Below are 16,705 nucleotides of genomic sequence, written 5' to 3'. Positions count from 1 at the left end.
GCACATATTTATTTGAGGAATATAGATGCCTTATAAATAACTACAGAATTCTGTATCCATCAAAATCCTTGTACAGCTTGATCTCTAATGCGTAAGATTCTGCATGTGTAGAAATTAATTTTAATTACACTGTTGTTCTTATAAATATTCCCACCTGCATATTGTGTGAGAGTCTCGCAACTACAGAAAAGACGTACTGATGTGTCGTGGTTTAGCAGCAGCTCAGCCCCACACAGCCGCTCGCTCACTCCCCCACCGGTAGATGGGGGAGAGAATCAGAAGGGTAACGCTCATGGGTTGGGATAAGAACAGTTTAATAATTAAAATTAAAAGAAACAACAACAGAAATGCAATGTAAAGGAGAACAACGAGAGGCGCAAAGCCCCGGGGGAGGGGAACGAACCGCCGGAACAAACCGCCCGCGAGCCGCAACCTGCCCGCCCCCAATATATTGGCCATGGTGTCAACGTGGTATGGGATGAACCTGCCATTGGCCAGTCGGGGTCAGCCGCCCCCGCCATGGCCCCGCCCCTCCCAGCCCCTCCCCCCGCCACGCGGCAGAGCGCGGGAAGCTGGAAGGGTAGCCACCACCCCCCACAGTGAGGAGAAGTAACCCCTTCTCAGCCAAAACCAGCACATGATGTAATCGTTTAATGCAGCCAAGTGTCAGCCTTATTACCTTACCTCCATGGTTTTTATGTTCTTACCAGCAAGCACTGCCAGGTGTTAAAGAAATACGGTTTTGATAGTGCAGAAGATAACAGGGTGAAAGAAAGGACTGATCTAAAATCCACTCAAATCAGAAAACACAGATTTACAGTTCTAATTAATCTAAACCAGATAAAAGAGGAATTCAAAAGCCTAGCCAATACTGCATATAACTCATGCTACCAATGCCTGACATAGAATTCGATTCAACAAGACAGACAAAACCGGAAGAATGCACTTTTTGGGGGAACACACACACATGACCACACACATGCATAGGGACAGCCAATCTCACCCTAGGTGCCCTCCCTTCAAAAGCAAGTGCATGCGTCTCCTGGATTAAAGGCAATCACAGATGCAAAATAAGATAACCCAGCACATCATGTCACTCTAATTCCTGTCCAATGGAGCATAATTTGATTTGCAGTATTTTAAACTACATCCTGATTGGATTACTAATGAAGGCTGGCAATTCTGAGGAGTTTACCAATTGCTGACAGTTTCTGTGAAGCAGCTGGGCAACTACTTTTAAATTGAGAAAGACTGTAAAATATATTTACAGCTAAATGCCTTTCTACAAAGATGGGCCAGATGGTCCCATAGAAATTGGAAAATGAAGGAAGCATTAATGAATCATCCAAGAAACCGAAATCTTTTGTGGGTGGTTCAGTCCATTAAAAAGAAAAATCACCCAAAGCCCAACACCACCCAACTCTTCATAAAGGGCTGTTTTGCTTTCTGTAATTTAAATGCACTTATAGGCATATTGTATTTCTAAATAATCATAGTGAAGCATAATTTTATAATACACAAAGTTTGCTTTTGTCATATTAATAGCATATTCCATTCCCAGATGAGATTTAAAGCTGAATTTTTTTAAAGTATACTACAAAAGGTCTGAACTATAGTTTAGTATGTGCATAGGAATCCTTAGTGACAGGGAAGCCTGAAAGGGAGAGAGATTCTCAAATAGAGAAACATTTCTAGAAAGAGTTCTGGGCTTGGTTGAAGCACTTTCCAATGATAACTAACAGTTCTGAATTGCCACTGAGATAAACGTGAAACAAGGCTCAAAGGTCCGTTTAAATTGAACATCAGAGACAGAAGTATCTTGTGATTTTCATAGTCCATAAAACTTGTGTTTCCTTTCTTAAAGGATCTCATTCTCCAGAACAGTTTTCAGGAACTAATCCTTCTAACGGCAGAGTGAAATCTCTGTAATACTTCACTGTTTCACAACTAACTGAGGTTTGTTATTCATTTCTGCAGTTTTCCAACCTTTTGTTTTTTCTTTCTCTTCAGGTAAAAACATAATTTCTCTGTCAATTTGTTAAACTATCAATAAACTATCTTGAAAAATGCAGTGTTACTATTCTATTTAATAAAAATTGCACAACTTTGAGAACAACCTAATGAAATGAGCAATTAGCCTTGATAACACACTTACTATTACTGAAGCTCACAATGCCTTCTTAAGTGCTAATGATCAAGTGCTATGTTGTTATTATATTTGGTTGAAATCAAACACAAACAATTTCTGTACTTGCAGAATACAGGACTAAAGAATATCACTTGCAGAGTCATAATTGGAGCTTATATGCTATTTAAATTATACGATTTCTCATGCCTGTTTTGGGGGACAGACTTAGTTTGAACTTGAACTATGAAAGGCAAGTTTATCTATTGCTTTATATGTAACTGAAAAGATGTTAGAGTTTATTTGTTCAGTTTTTCCATTTGTGGGTTTTGATTATATGTCAAATGAGCTTTTTGCTAAGTCTAGCCTTCAGGTTGTTGTCGGCACTACTCTTCCCCAATGCATGCGTACGGCACCTTCTGATGAAGGTAGCCATCTCTGAGACAAGGATTACTCAGCCCTATTTAGCTCTGGTTAGAGGAGTTGTACCACTTTGTTCTACAACTGCCATCTCCACCAGTTTGGAAAACACATGGTTTGTTCTAACTCTTATGACCCATCTAAGACCAAAATAGTTCGATATGCATTTTAAATAACCACAAACTCACTGTTTGGCAATGTTCCTTCCACTGGCAACTGTTTGCTGCTAAATGGAAATACTATTTTTTTAAACGTATGTTACACCAACCATTTAAATGTAGGAACAGAATAAGATTTGAATACCACAATAGCTTCGCTATTTTATTCCAATTATAGGTACGTGTTTTGGAATGTGTACTGCGTATTCTTAATAGAATATACTTGTTTCACTCCTTTCAGACTATTTATGTTTTGATATATAATATTTTCTTGCAGAGTCCACTGTACCCTTTAAATTTTACCTTCAGTATAACAGTTTTTTATTAAATACAACTTTTTCTTCAATAGTTCTTAAGAAATTGATATTAATATCTAAAAAAGAATAGTTATAGGTGAAGAAATTAAAAAAACCCAGTAGCTAAGTTTCTTTAGGCACTGAGTTGATGAGAAACTGTTTTCAGAGGCTGTTAAAGTAAAAAATGGAATCTTGCTAACGATGGAAAGACTTTTTTTTTTCTCCCCAGGATTGATAGGAACCACATGATGGATCCCTCAGGAGCTGGAGATTGCAAAAGTTCATCTTTGTCGATAAGGTGAGCTTAATCTTTAGTCAATATTCCGCTTGCATTGATTCCATCTGTATTACGGAAAACCAGCGTTCACACTCTATATTTTGAACATATTTCTGAACGGGCTTAGCCTTGGAATATTTTCAAGATTATTTTTATTATATTCAATTTTTTCTCCAAGTTGTTTATGTTTTCCTTTCTCTCAAGTTGCCAGCCATCATCTTGAGAGTCTAGATTTGCTACTTGAAATATGCAGCATATGAAATGTGAAAACAGGACATGTCATATTGCATCCTAATTAGAAATGGTGAATGCTGGAGAGAAAAACAACCTATGCATGATCATTTATTTGAATTTTGAAATCAACTTAGACTGATCATACCCTTTTGTGCTCTCTTTCCATTAATATTCCAGGAAATGAATTTACTAGCAGGTATAAGTGCTTAAACAGCTAAGTTTAAGTGAACATTGCTGAGTCTTGCACAAAGCAAAATTAAAACTTGAGATGACAGCCTCTGAATTTTTTTCCTGGTCATGGGTCTGGAGCATCATGGCAGAGCCTTTCTGCCTGCAGGTGACACCCAGGTTGCTAATAAGCGAGATCTTAGCCCGAGGTCAGAGTAAGCAGCTGCCAGGGCTGGGGCTGCACAATTTGTTTAGATGTCTTTGGGGCTCTAATTCCTATTGCCTCAGGGAATCTCAGAAGGCACAGAACATCTTTGCCTCTATGTTTTAACTCAGGAAGCAACCTATATTGGACTAGAAATGGTCTCCTTGAAGCTGAACTAGGGACTCTTTCTTGTAGCCATTAAATGAGCGTATGTTTGTGACAGCCAGGAAGAGGGGCAAGGGAACTGCTTGGTATCTCTGTCATCAAGATGCTTATATGACTTTTACTGCACCAGGAGAACTAAGTGCCACAGAAATCCATGGAGCCTCCAGTTTTTCTCTACCGATGAGGAAAAGGATTGCTCTGAAGAGGGTCTGGACTTAAACTTTGGGGCTAACAGCAGCCAAAAGCCTGCCAGCTCATCTGGGAGGAAGCCTGTAATCCAGCATAACACAAGAAGCCAAATTTGCATGGGTTAGTGGCCCCCTAGGTTAGCATTGTTTTTCTTTTCCCTGCTTTATCCCTGCCTTTTAAACTAGTACTTAGATTCTAGTGCTGTATACTCTGTTTTGCAAAAGTCTTAAGGTAAACAAACTGCTCCTGGCTTAAAATGCAGAATGAACATAGCTTCATTTAGGTCAAGAGGAGCTTTACCTCTGTGACTTCAGGAAAATTGGTTTTGATAAAATTCTAACCTTTTTTTTTCAATTGGGAATGGAACAAATATATAATTAGTTGATATATATTAAGGTATATAATTTAAATGAGTATAGCACACTTCTGAGAGCCAATGACAAGTGTAGTCATTCAGATTTCAATAAAAATATATTTATTAACTAATTAGTCTACTTCATCATTCCTGGATGCATTAAAAATGTCCTTTATTTTAAAGCAAGTTATTATTCATTGAAATTCAAAGAGAATTGAGAAGCAAACAGTATCTAGAGTGATTTGTCTCATAATTAATACACTTATTCATTGTGAAATACAGCTATATTGCCCATTATTTTTAAGTAAAGCATAATACACTGAATTTTAAAGGCATTGGGCTATTACCCAGAACAAAATATTTCTAGCAGATAGGTGTGACATTTAGATTTGGCAGTATAAGTACATGCCCTGGGTAAATAAAGAAAACAATTTTTGAACAAAATTGAACATTTATTTGAGAGCAGAAAATCATAAATACATTTCATACCCAACAAGCCCCAAACTATTCTTACTGCACTTAGGTAAAGGGTATGGATGCATAAAGAAAATTCATCTCAACAAGAGGCTTTCAGGCACAGTGAAATCTTGCCTCTTGTCTTAACCCAGTGCTTGCCCTCCTTTCCCAGTGGAATTTTTGTTTTTTAATACCAGTGCAAAACATTTCAGAGCTTATGTTGTTATTGCTTTGCTTTTAGTTTGCCTGCCCCACTTTTTTTTTTTTTCTTTTTTCTTGCTTTTCTTTCCTGTTTCTGCATCAAATGTTTTTTTCTAGATCACATCTCCCTTCTCCTTTACTTTCCCTTCCAGTCAAATCTTTCCTCACTTTCACGTTACTTCCTCTGCAGGGTTTACTATTGCTTCCTAGTCACAGTCCCCATGCCAACACCTCGTCTAGCAAAGTGGCACAGGGATGGGGCTGAATGGCCAGGCAGTGACAGCTTCCCAGGCACTGCCCGTGCCACCTGAGTCACTGGTGCCGCAAGCCCCTTTGCTCCTCCACCACTGCCTTTTTCTCCCTGCAGTTTCTTTGCCATTAATACCCAGCTTTGTTTCTCCGCTCTTCTGTCGCCTCCCCAAATGCTGTGCTTACACACCTTGCAGCATTAGAGTGGGCAGAAGTCCTTCAGGCAGGTACAGCCTGGCAGTGCAAGAGCTGGAGCTGCTACTGCCACAAGCCTGACCTTAGGAGAATACGGGCCCTCCAGGTTGAGAACTGGCCCCTGCAGCTCCTTCTGCCTAGCATAATTACACCTGTGAGAAACAGTTTGGCGTGGGGAATTTTCTGCAAGGTATTTGTGGTGATTACTGGCACAGAAGTATGCAGAACTGCCTTTTTTTTTTTTTTTTTTAACTGTAGTATCTTTCCCAGAGTTTTAAATATCTGAAAGTCTAGCAGCTATCACTCTCTAGCACAACAAATTCCTGTTACCCTTCATTTTGCTCTGTGCACACAGGGTAATGTCATTTTATGCAAAGAACTCCTCCAGTAACTTTAGAGCTTGAAAATGTGCATTTAAAAGGCATTTATAATAAAGTAAAAGGTTGCCATTCTGTATCATATTTAAAAGGTAGAGGAAGAGAAAATGTGGAACTAGGATTAAATTCTGCATTAGCAGTTGAGTGCTGTGAGCTGCATTTATCAGAGGTTGAGAGACAAGCATTTGGGCTTTCCTTCACTTTGAATCACACGGAACCCATGCTGTCTCCCTCTCTTGCACACTTTATCGTAAATCCATAAAAGAAAGTTTTTTAAAAATCATACATATATACATGATAAATTGATGTATGAAACTTATACATTGCCTAGGCAGTACAATATATATATTGACATTTCTACTTTTAGCATTTGAAAAAGCAATACTCTTACATCCAGCACTGTAATGACGTTGCCATTCATGGAAAAAAGCAGAATACACAACAGGGGAGAATTCCTGCCACAACCTCTCTCAGACACTTTCCCATACTTTTTGAAATAGCAGCATTGCACAATCTGCAACTTTAAATCTTTTGAGAAGAAAGAATCATGACTGACTTCCCCATTTTCAAACTGATTAAAAATTAATGTGTTTCTCATGCATTCTCTGGTCACTACAACTTTATTTGAATAATTGACCTTACCCGGCTTTGAGCACAGATAAAAACATGCAGGTCTCCAAGCAACTGAGTTCCTTAGTATCTATAAATAAAAATTGTAGCTGTACGCTTCTACGGGAGAACTTATCTTGGGCCGCAAATCTCCGGGACACAGGGCTCTACCCACCCTGGGGACAGTGATGCACAGACATCAATATAATGGATACAAAATGTCTGTTTATTTAGCTGCGTCACACGCTTACATAGCTCTTGCGCTTCCTGTTCCTGCCACTCCTATGGGGAGGAGTCTATCTTTCCGTCACATCCCGTGATCTTCCGGTCGCCGATCCCTGTCTATTCCCCTACAAAAAACAATAAAAATATTATTAAAATCAGGCAGTTTCCAGAATAAACAGTGTTATATTAAGGTGTTCACCTTTACATAAGGTTGTCATTCATATTTGTCTGAGGTCCATGGGACTGGAATTTCTGACAATTGGTTGGTCACTTACCAAGGTGATAAGGCAGTTCTCAAAAGAGAGGTGACCCTAAAAAAAGACCTCTGACAACCCAACTCATCTCAGCAGAAGGGACTGAGGCCCTGGTGCACTTCCTTGTCAACTACTGACACATACAAGCTAAAGGGGAAAGGTATTGCCACTGATCATCTTGCAGCAGCGCTACAGAGAGACGACTGGAGACTTCAGAGGCATTGATTCAGCTCTGTTAAGGGGAAAAACCTGCAAAAAAAATTTATCAGGGTGAATCTCCTTTATCTGTGCATTACTACCTGGGCAAGGCAGGCTCAGCAGGGCAAAATGCATCATGCCTCTAAACAGGCAGCAAGCAGCCATACTACTTTGCTCTGCCCACTGCCAGCACAGGTATTTTTAATCTGCAATTTATTTCTGCCTGTCAAAGGTGAAAAGCATTAAGCAATTAATTATTTGAAGTGATTTAAGAGACAGATGGAAGCCAGGGAGACTTCAAAAAGTAGCCGATTATTATTAATTCATGTGGTATTCATTAGTGTGTCATTAATGATGCTGCCTTCATTTGATATAGAATGCAAGAGTATTGGAATTTCTCTGTAATTTAATGACTGCTTAAGAATATTTACTGAAGTCTGAGACTAGTATAGATGACTTTACGCTAACATTTAACACTTTATAAGATGTCAGGAGTATTCTGCACCAGAGTACTCTTCCTCAGAACACATAGACAAAGCCAGTCTCCAGCTAAGACCTGACCGACTTTCTCTCTCCCCAGTCCAACAGGACTTGCTACACCACTAACCAAAGAGTTTGCCTATAAAATTTAGATCAGGGAACTCCCTTCTGTTCCAGTCCATAAAACTTGAGGATGCTGACATCTAAGATGTCAACAAATTCCCTGGGCAAGCAAATGGTGATCCCAGGAGGATCCTTCACTGCAGATGTCTACAATAAAGGTACTATTAGCTTACAGCACTATACATTGACAGCATTAACTTTGCATGCCAGGCTTTTGTGACATTTTTATGCATCCTTTACATGTTGGAGCCATTTTAACAATTCACTTTTTCACAGTCCCACAGGCATATGTTTACTGTATAAACTACATTCCCCTTCCCACCATATATTCTGTTTAATAGAGTTAAAGTTCATATACTCATTAATAGAAACCAGATTTTTGAATCTAAATAGAATATACAGTACAGTTCCTCATAGAATCTTAAAGATTAAAGAAATACAGCTTTATTTTAAAATGAGAGAGCTCTGAAGATATTCACGTGCTCTCAGGTCTGATCCTGTGAAATCCACCATATCCAAACACAAGTATCACTTGAGAGCTCTCAGTACCTCCCAGTAACAGGTTATTATTAATTTGTCTAAACAGACAGCTCTTCAAGCAGCACCCAAGCAATGTCTATGGAGAGTAGCTGTTGTCCACAAAGCTTGCCTACCCACAGAGCTTCTTGGACCACTCGACTCTCTAGCTGACCTTTTAGACACTTCCATCTTCACACAAAGGCTCTGGTTGAGCTACACCAGGCTTGCCTTTTTAAATTCTAGATCTCTCAGGTTAGCGACATAGGAGAGTATTGGCCACTGATGAACACACTATTGTGGTTCTCCTGTCATAGACTAGGCTCAGCGGTGACCCTAAAGATAATCAGGTCAAAAGATGGATAAAGAGCTCCTGTGTGATGAAAGGATACACTGTTACACATTGCGTGCATAGTTCACAATTTGAAATGTACATGTACTTTATTTTCCCTGGGAAGGTGACAAAAATTGAATTAAAAACATCATCTAAGAGATAAGTGCTGCGTTACGTCAGAGTGGGATCATTTGAAAATACCGAGCCTCTTAATTTTCAAAAACTCCAAATAAGATCAAAAATGTTCCCCTAATGAAACTTGGCCCTGTCCTTGCTCAAAGAAATCTCAAAGATGTCCGCATACATCTCCCACATATCCTCACCGAAGTGAAAAAGTCTCTGAAGAGTATCTTCACATTTCCCAATTGATCATGGAAAATAGAAATATCCAAGTTCAGAAAGAGACCCCATTCCTGTTGCATTTCTAGCTTATCAAAAAACTGAAGTTCCTAGTAATCACACAAATCCATTACCTGCCAATTTAAAGTATTTAGGCAAATGGAAAACCTTCCATCAAATACCTGCCATTATATCATCCCCATACTGAAGGGGAGCTAAATTAAATACTTGGTAAGATAGAATATTTTGAACACCACCTTGTTTCTTCTGGAATACAGTAATACTGTCACCAGTTGAGCTGTGTGAAAAGTTTTCAGAATTATTTTTCTTTTTAATACCTCATTGCTGATTCATGAAATGACACGATCAAGAAAAGCTTTGACAAAAAATATTTCAGGTCCAAAGTGGAGTTTCTGAGTTGGGAGTGATATTAGAAGGAAACCTACCAAGCATATATATAAGTCTGGGCAGTTAGGGAAAGCTCACATTCAGAGGAGGATGAGCAAAAATGATTCATGGATGTAAAATAATCAGTCTTTTTTTTGAATCTGTTGGATCTTTTAGGAGACAAGTGTCTTTCAGCTGAAAACCTGATGGATGAACTTGAAAATCTTAAGATCAAACATGTTCTTCTACATGTTCCAAATAGTTTTAGAGATAAAATATTCTTTTCCACCTCCAATCATTAAGTGAAATATTTAACAGCAGTATGATACAGCATGTACAAAATCATCAGTATTTTTCTTATTCAAATTTATTTTCACTGCCATTCTCATAGATCACAGAATAGTATCAATGGAGGACATGATACTTCTCCCAAAGGCCTTGCTATTGAATTTTAACTAGGACGCAACTAAGCAGTGGTAGGAAGAAAGCAGTGAAATGGGAGCAGAAATAGAAGATAGGCAGCAAGTATAATACAGATAAGAATAGATGGTCATAAGCTAACATTGTGCATAATTTAATGGCTTTCTTGAAATACTGAATTCCTTTTGGAGCAGATCAAATATCTGCATAATAACTTTCTGTGATGTTGGAAGCGACAAGCACCTTAAAATATGTATGGAATATTAGAAAGAAGAAAAAGTGCAAAAAATGCAAGCCTGCTTACTATGCCCCAGTAGTTTTTCTTTTATTTCAAGCAGACTGTATCTGACCAAATTCTTACTGTCTGAAGGCAAAAGGAATGGTCCCACCTTGACCACATTTCACTTTTAGTACCACTAGATCTAGGTAGCCTAAATCTTAAGGCTTCACAAACATTTCAGATTGTACATATTACCTGTGGTACAGTTCATAAAGTACAAATATCAGTGGCAGTGTGCTCAAGTATTTTAGATTTTTTCTATGACACAAATATGGTGTACTACTTAACCAAGATTAAGAACTGAGCATGTAGTTAAGAGTTCACTCATCAGGCTTGCTGTTCCAAATGCTTGCCTTACTTAAACTTTTTTTTCCTTGAAATTGTTAATATTTGATAGCTTCATCCTATGAATAAATCACTAGACTGTAGCTATAAAACGGTATGGTACAAAATCTAACTCTCAAGGCAGATGAGCACCTACAATATTCTGTCCAGCAGATTATAAGGCTTTAAAAGATAAGGCGTCAATCAAATCTGGATCAGTCTTTCAGACATAGTTCAAGTCATGTCTGTTCCCCTTATATTCCCTCTTAAATTGCATTGCATGGACTGCACAACACAAGGGCATGCAGTTTGGCAAGTGTTCAAAAATGGCACAATGATGCTCTGGGAACAGGCAAAGGAAATTTTTTAAGCTAAGGCCAAAATATATTTGGGTATAGCCAAAGTTGTTAAGTGGGACCCAAGTCTGATGAAAGACCCAAGAATATGCCTGTCTGTGGCTTTGTATATGGTTTTTGGATAAAAGGAAGTCACAAAATTCAAAATAGATACATGTTTAAGTACTGCAGAATAGAGGCCTTCAACAGTTCCATGTTTATGCTATCCCCATATAAATTGGCGCTGCTTTTGAATTCACCTCTCACTCCTGTGTATTGCACATTACCATTCAGGGTCATGGCTTGGTCTTTCATCCTCATTACTTTTCTTATTTTCTTTGGGGTATCTTTTTGAGATCCTTATATAGTCCCAAAGCATATTAATATGATATAAAGCTACCTATAATCACTACAGACCATCTAGCTATCCTATTTCATTCCCAGAACGGTAAGATGGAAGGAAGCCCAACTTTTACCACAGGTTAATAGATTGGAAATTTAGAGAAAATAAAAAGCTTGTAGTTTTATCTGCTGGAAGTATCTTTCCAGGGGTATTTCTGGCACTTTAAGTACTCAAAGTTCATTATTATTTAGTGTTGTATCACAAATTAGCATGGGGGGTTGCTCAACAGGTCCCCGCACAGAGAGATACTTGGGATTTTGTCTCACTAAATGAAGTCTGTTTAATGGGAATTAAAATATGATCTCATGTAGCATACTGAGTACTAAAATAGACTTTACTGCGATTACATCTGGTCACCTTCAGTTTTAACACTGCATTAACAAGACAAGCAGTGATCTAAAGTCCAATTAGATGCCAAGTTATTCAACTCATTAAGTTTGAATGAAGTAGCACACTGTTCTACAAAGAGACCGCAGCCGAGTTCTTGTAAAGTTGGTGGATAGATCTTTAGTGTTGGCAGAAATGTCTGGAAATTGAAAATCAGAACTTAAAGCTTTTGAAAATATCTGAAGGAACAAAATAAGCAGAATTGTGTTGCACAAGTACATATGCAAATTCCACCTAAAGCATTTCTACTTTCCAAGTATGTGACATGCTTAACAGCAGAAACTGTTAATTAGGAGACAAAGGTTTACTTTACCCTCAGAAGTGGATTCCTTCCTCTGTGACCTGGCAAGTCATACTTTAATGTGAAAGCACATGGGGGATTATTCTGTGAACTTCAAGTACTGAGTGTTCTTTTCACCCCTCACTATGCCCCCGCTTTCCTCTTACAGTGTAATATATTCTTTGATGAAATTCAGGATTAAGAATGTGCTTTCACACCAGTTTAACAACAAAGTAGTCCGTGGTATCAGCGGAGTTATGCTGGAGTGCAGAGGTAAAATCAAAATCTATCCTTTTTCTTGAACCCATGCAGTATTAGACTTTACCTCATCTTTGCATAGAGCAGTCAGGTTGTCAGTGGGTACATTACTGCAAAGCAGATGCTTAATAAAACTGGTGACAATATCTCTCCAGCAGCTTCATATTTGCTTTTAGGAAAGGAAATTCTTTTAACCTGCCACTTCAAGCTTGGGAGGAAAGCTCTCTCTGTTTCAAGTTTACAGGATCATATTTACCACCTGGGTTCTTTCAGTTCCCAGTGTTCCCACATAATTATGGGTGGGAAGAATGCTAGTAGTGGAGTTTCATCTAAAAAAATGAACCTTACTGTGTTGATGGATGAATTTTAAACTTTCAACTTTCAGTTCTGGTTTTGTATTGCCTAAGAGGGAATACTGTTTTGGAGATAATACAAATCTTCCTGTCCTTAGTCTCTTAGGTTCCCATCATTCATACTCATAGTCTTCCTGCATGCTACAGCATTTCAGTCTCATGGAAGAAATACTAAAGAAAAATTCCCCCCCCCTTTTTTTTTTTAACAAATATCTTAATATTTTTTAAGAAATCAAGTAACAAGTGATAGGATAACAGGAAATAGCCTCAGGTTGTGCCAGGAGAGATTTAGATTGGATATTAGGAGAAATTTTTTCACCAAAAGGGTTGTCAAGCAGTGGAATGGGCTTGCCCAGTGAAGTGGTAGGGTCACCACCCCTGGAGGCACTTCAAAGATGCGTAGATGTGGTGCTTAGGGATATGGTTTAGTGGTAGACTTGGTAGTGTTAGGTTAACTGTTGGACTTGATAATCTTAAGGGTCTTTTCCAACCTAAATGATTCTATGATCAAATTTTACCAGGATCTGCTTTTTTTTCTGAGACTTTTTTTCTCCCTGCCTATTCCTGTAACTCTCTTCCTTCCTGCAAAACAGGCCTCAGGCTTTTTGCCTCAACTTGTCGGCAATGGTGAGGCCAAGAGGTGAGTGAGCAAGTTCTGAGGAGAAAGTAGCATGAGCCTTCAGGTATATGAAAAGGAACAGGTCCCTGGCCCTAGCAAATCAAACACCCTCAATGAGAAAGGGTTCTTGACAAAGTCATCAATGCTCTTAAGGAGAGAGAAGAAATATCTTTTCACCTTCGAGCCTGGGAGGAAAGGAAGAAGGGAACCACATCTAGAGAGATACTAGAGGGCAAGCAGCGCTGGGGAGCTGCTCAGACAGCCCCTGAGGAAGATGATACTAGCACCAAAATTAGGTTGTTTGCCTTTGCATTTATAAAGTCTCATGGCAAATGTTAGTGGAGTGCTGACTTTGCTGTAATGCCCTTGGCTGCTTGTTCTCACAGTCTAAATGTTTTGAGGTTTATTACAGGACATATATTTATTAAACAAGTAGGATAAAGATGTGTGTGTTTCCTGTCATTAGAATTACTAGGAATTTCCATGAAAACATTTCTGGTTTAGTGTATGTCTCCTGTTTAGCAGTTCTTACTGACACTAAAAATGCGTGCTATAAATAGGTCTGCATAACATACTAGAAATTTCACCAGCTTTGGAGCATCCTTTCAGCACTTTCTGCAATTACATACTTTCAGCATATTTTCTATTTGTTCTAAACAAAAAATATCTGCTGCTTACCTGAATAGTATCCAGTATTTAATGCATTATGGACAAATCCTTAGCCATTACAACAAACATATTCCCATACACAAAAATGGAGTAATGATAATTTACAACAGCTTAAGATGAGGCAATGAATTTTATATCTATGCCTAAATTTTAGAAGTAGATAATACAAGTAGTTTTACATTAAATTTTTAATATCTTCTGTATGCAGGGCTCTCAAAATATACAGGAAGCTTTGGAATGGGATGGACACTTAAAGAACAATTTTGTTTGAGATTTACTGATTGAGAATCTGCCTGTTATTTGCCTGGCTATATATATAGAACTTGAAGGGAAAGTGAGTTTGCTTTTGGAGACCTGAAACACCTCTGCAAATACTTCCCCTAAAAAGGACCACTTAGTAGATGAGGGAAAGCCTGTGGGTGTTGTCTACCTAGACTTTAGTAAAGCCTTTAACACTGTTTCCCACAGAATTCTCCTTGAAAAAATGGCTGCTAGTGGCTTGGACAAGTGTACTCTTCACTGGGTAAAAAACTGACTGGATGGCCGGGCCCAGAGAGTTGTAGTGAATGGAGTTAAATCCAGTTGGCAGCTGAGCACAAGTGGTGTTCCCCAGGGCTCAGTGTTAGGGCTGGTTCTGTTTTGGATCTTTATCAATGATCTGGATGAGGGGATCGAGTGCACCCTCAGTGAGTTTGCAGATGACACCAAGCTGTGTAACAGTGTCAATCTACCTGAGGGAAGGAAGGCTCTACAGAAGGATCTGGATAGACTGGATCGATGAGCCAAGGTCAATTGTATGGGGTTCAACAAAGTCAAGTGTCAAGTCCTGCACTTCAATCACAACGACCCCATGCAATGCTACAGCCTTGGGGAAGAGTGGCTGGAAAGCTGCCCAGTGGAAAAGGACCTGGGGGTGGTGGTTGACAGCCAGCTGAATAAGAGCCAGCAGTGTGCTCAGGTGGCCAAGAAAGCCAACAGCATCCTGGCTTATATCAGGAATAGCGTGACCAGCAGGAGCAGGGAGGTGATTGTGCCTCTGTACTCGGCACTAGTGAGGCCGCACCTTGAATACTGTGTTCAGTTTTGGGCCCCTCACTGCAAGAAAGACACTGAGGTGCTGGAGTGTGTCCAGAAAAGGGCAACGAAGCTGGTGAAGGGTCTAGAGCACAAGTCTTATGAGGAGAGGCTGAGGGAACTGGGGTTGTTTAGTCTGGAGAAGAGGAGGCTGAGGGGAGACCTTATCGCTCTCTACAACCACCTGATAGGAGGATGTAGTGAGGTGGGTGTTGGTCTCCCCCCAAGTAACAAATGATAAAATGAGAGGAAATTACCTCAAATTGTGACAGGGGAGGTTTAGATTGGATATTAGGAAATATTACTTCACTGAAGGGTTTATCAGGGATTGGGACGGACTACACAGGGGAGTGGTTGAGTCACCATCCCTGGAGGCATTTAAAGAACCTGTAGACATGGTGCTTAGGGACATGTTTTAGTGAACTGGCAGTGTTAGGTTTACAGTTGGACTTGATAATCTTAAAGGTCTTTTCCAACCTATACAATTCTGTGTATTCTATATAAATTTGAAAGAAAAGTAATTTCACCTTTTTCATTATCCACACCAGCATATATGGGTCAGGAATACTCATAAAGTGCAAAGTCACCATCCCAATCTTCCCTAGACAAGGAAAGTTAGAACAGATTGGTGTCACCCACTTGAACAGATGTTTACAGCAACTTGCTGTCATGTAAGCCTTAAGATGCAAACAGACCAGCTCTACTTCAAGATTTTGTAAGCAAGTCAAAGTTACTGCTGTTGCTTTGAGATCTCTTCGGTTCTTTTATAATCTGTCTGAACTGTTTCAGCAGTCATTTCTCATAAAATCAAGTAATTCCTTGTTTTCAAAGCACTCCTGGCTACCTTGGAGTAAAGTTTTCCAATTTTGACCCTATTCTGTGGTATTTTACGCAGTTTATTTCCTGGAAGCACACTCCAGACAGCTGGCAGGCTTGCCAGGTAGGATTTCTGGAGAATATGATAATTTTCATTGACTTGAACCAAGAATTCTTAAGTTCAAAGAGGCAATATAATTTCCTCTGCTAATACTGCATCTGCATGTACTAACAGGATATTTTATAGGACATAAACAGATGAACAGGTCAGGCAGGTTTAGGCTAATGAAAAACAAACTGTTCTAGTAAATGACCTATTTTTGCCTGAAGGGTTTAACTGTCTGGTAATAAATTCAGACTTTCAAAGTTCTCATGATTCTGTGCAAGCAAGAGGCTTTTTTGTCATTTATGAGAAATTTAACAATTTTTTTTTGTTGTTTGGTTACATTGTTGCAAGTTAATCCCTTACTAACTACTGGCTGGAATAACTGAATGTTTCTTAGGTGAATCTCTGCTTATCTTAAGGCCATCAGTATGAAAACTATTTGTTTCCATTTGGCCCTTCCAAAGGCAGAAAACCTCGTAAGCCCAGACAACCAGTCATTAACAAATAGCAAATATGAAATAAATACTTACACAGTTGCCTTATCATAGTAATTCCTTAATAATGATGATATTTCTTATTGTTTTAGTGGATCATCTAGTTGTTTAATGATATGGGATTTATCCCTTATTCATTATCCCTTGTTCATTATCCCTTATTTATGTATTATGAACTTTGTACTACTCTAGAAAATGCTTTCACTGAAAACTGATGGGACTGTCTGTGACAGAAAGGATCTGAAGATATAATTTCCTGCATCCCAGGCCGGACAAACACAGCTGAAGAAGTGGCTGCTGGGGAATGAAGCTAAGAGCAAGTGGCGATATCTTCCCATGCAACAGGAGAGAG

Source organism: Phalacrocorax aristotelis, chromosome 5 (assembly GCF_949628215.1).
Source record: "Phalacrocorax aristotelis chromosome 5, bGulAri2.1, whole genome shotgun sequence".
Taxonomy (NCBI): Eukaryota; Metazoa; Chordata; class Aves; order Suliformes; family Phalacrocoracidae; genus Phalacrocorax; species Phalacrocorax aristotelis.
This window is presented reverse-complemented; position numbering follows the sequence as displayed.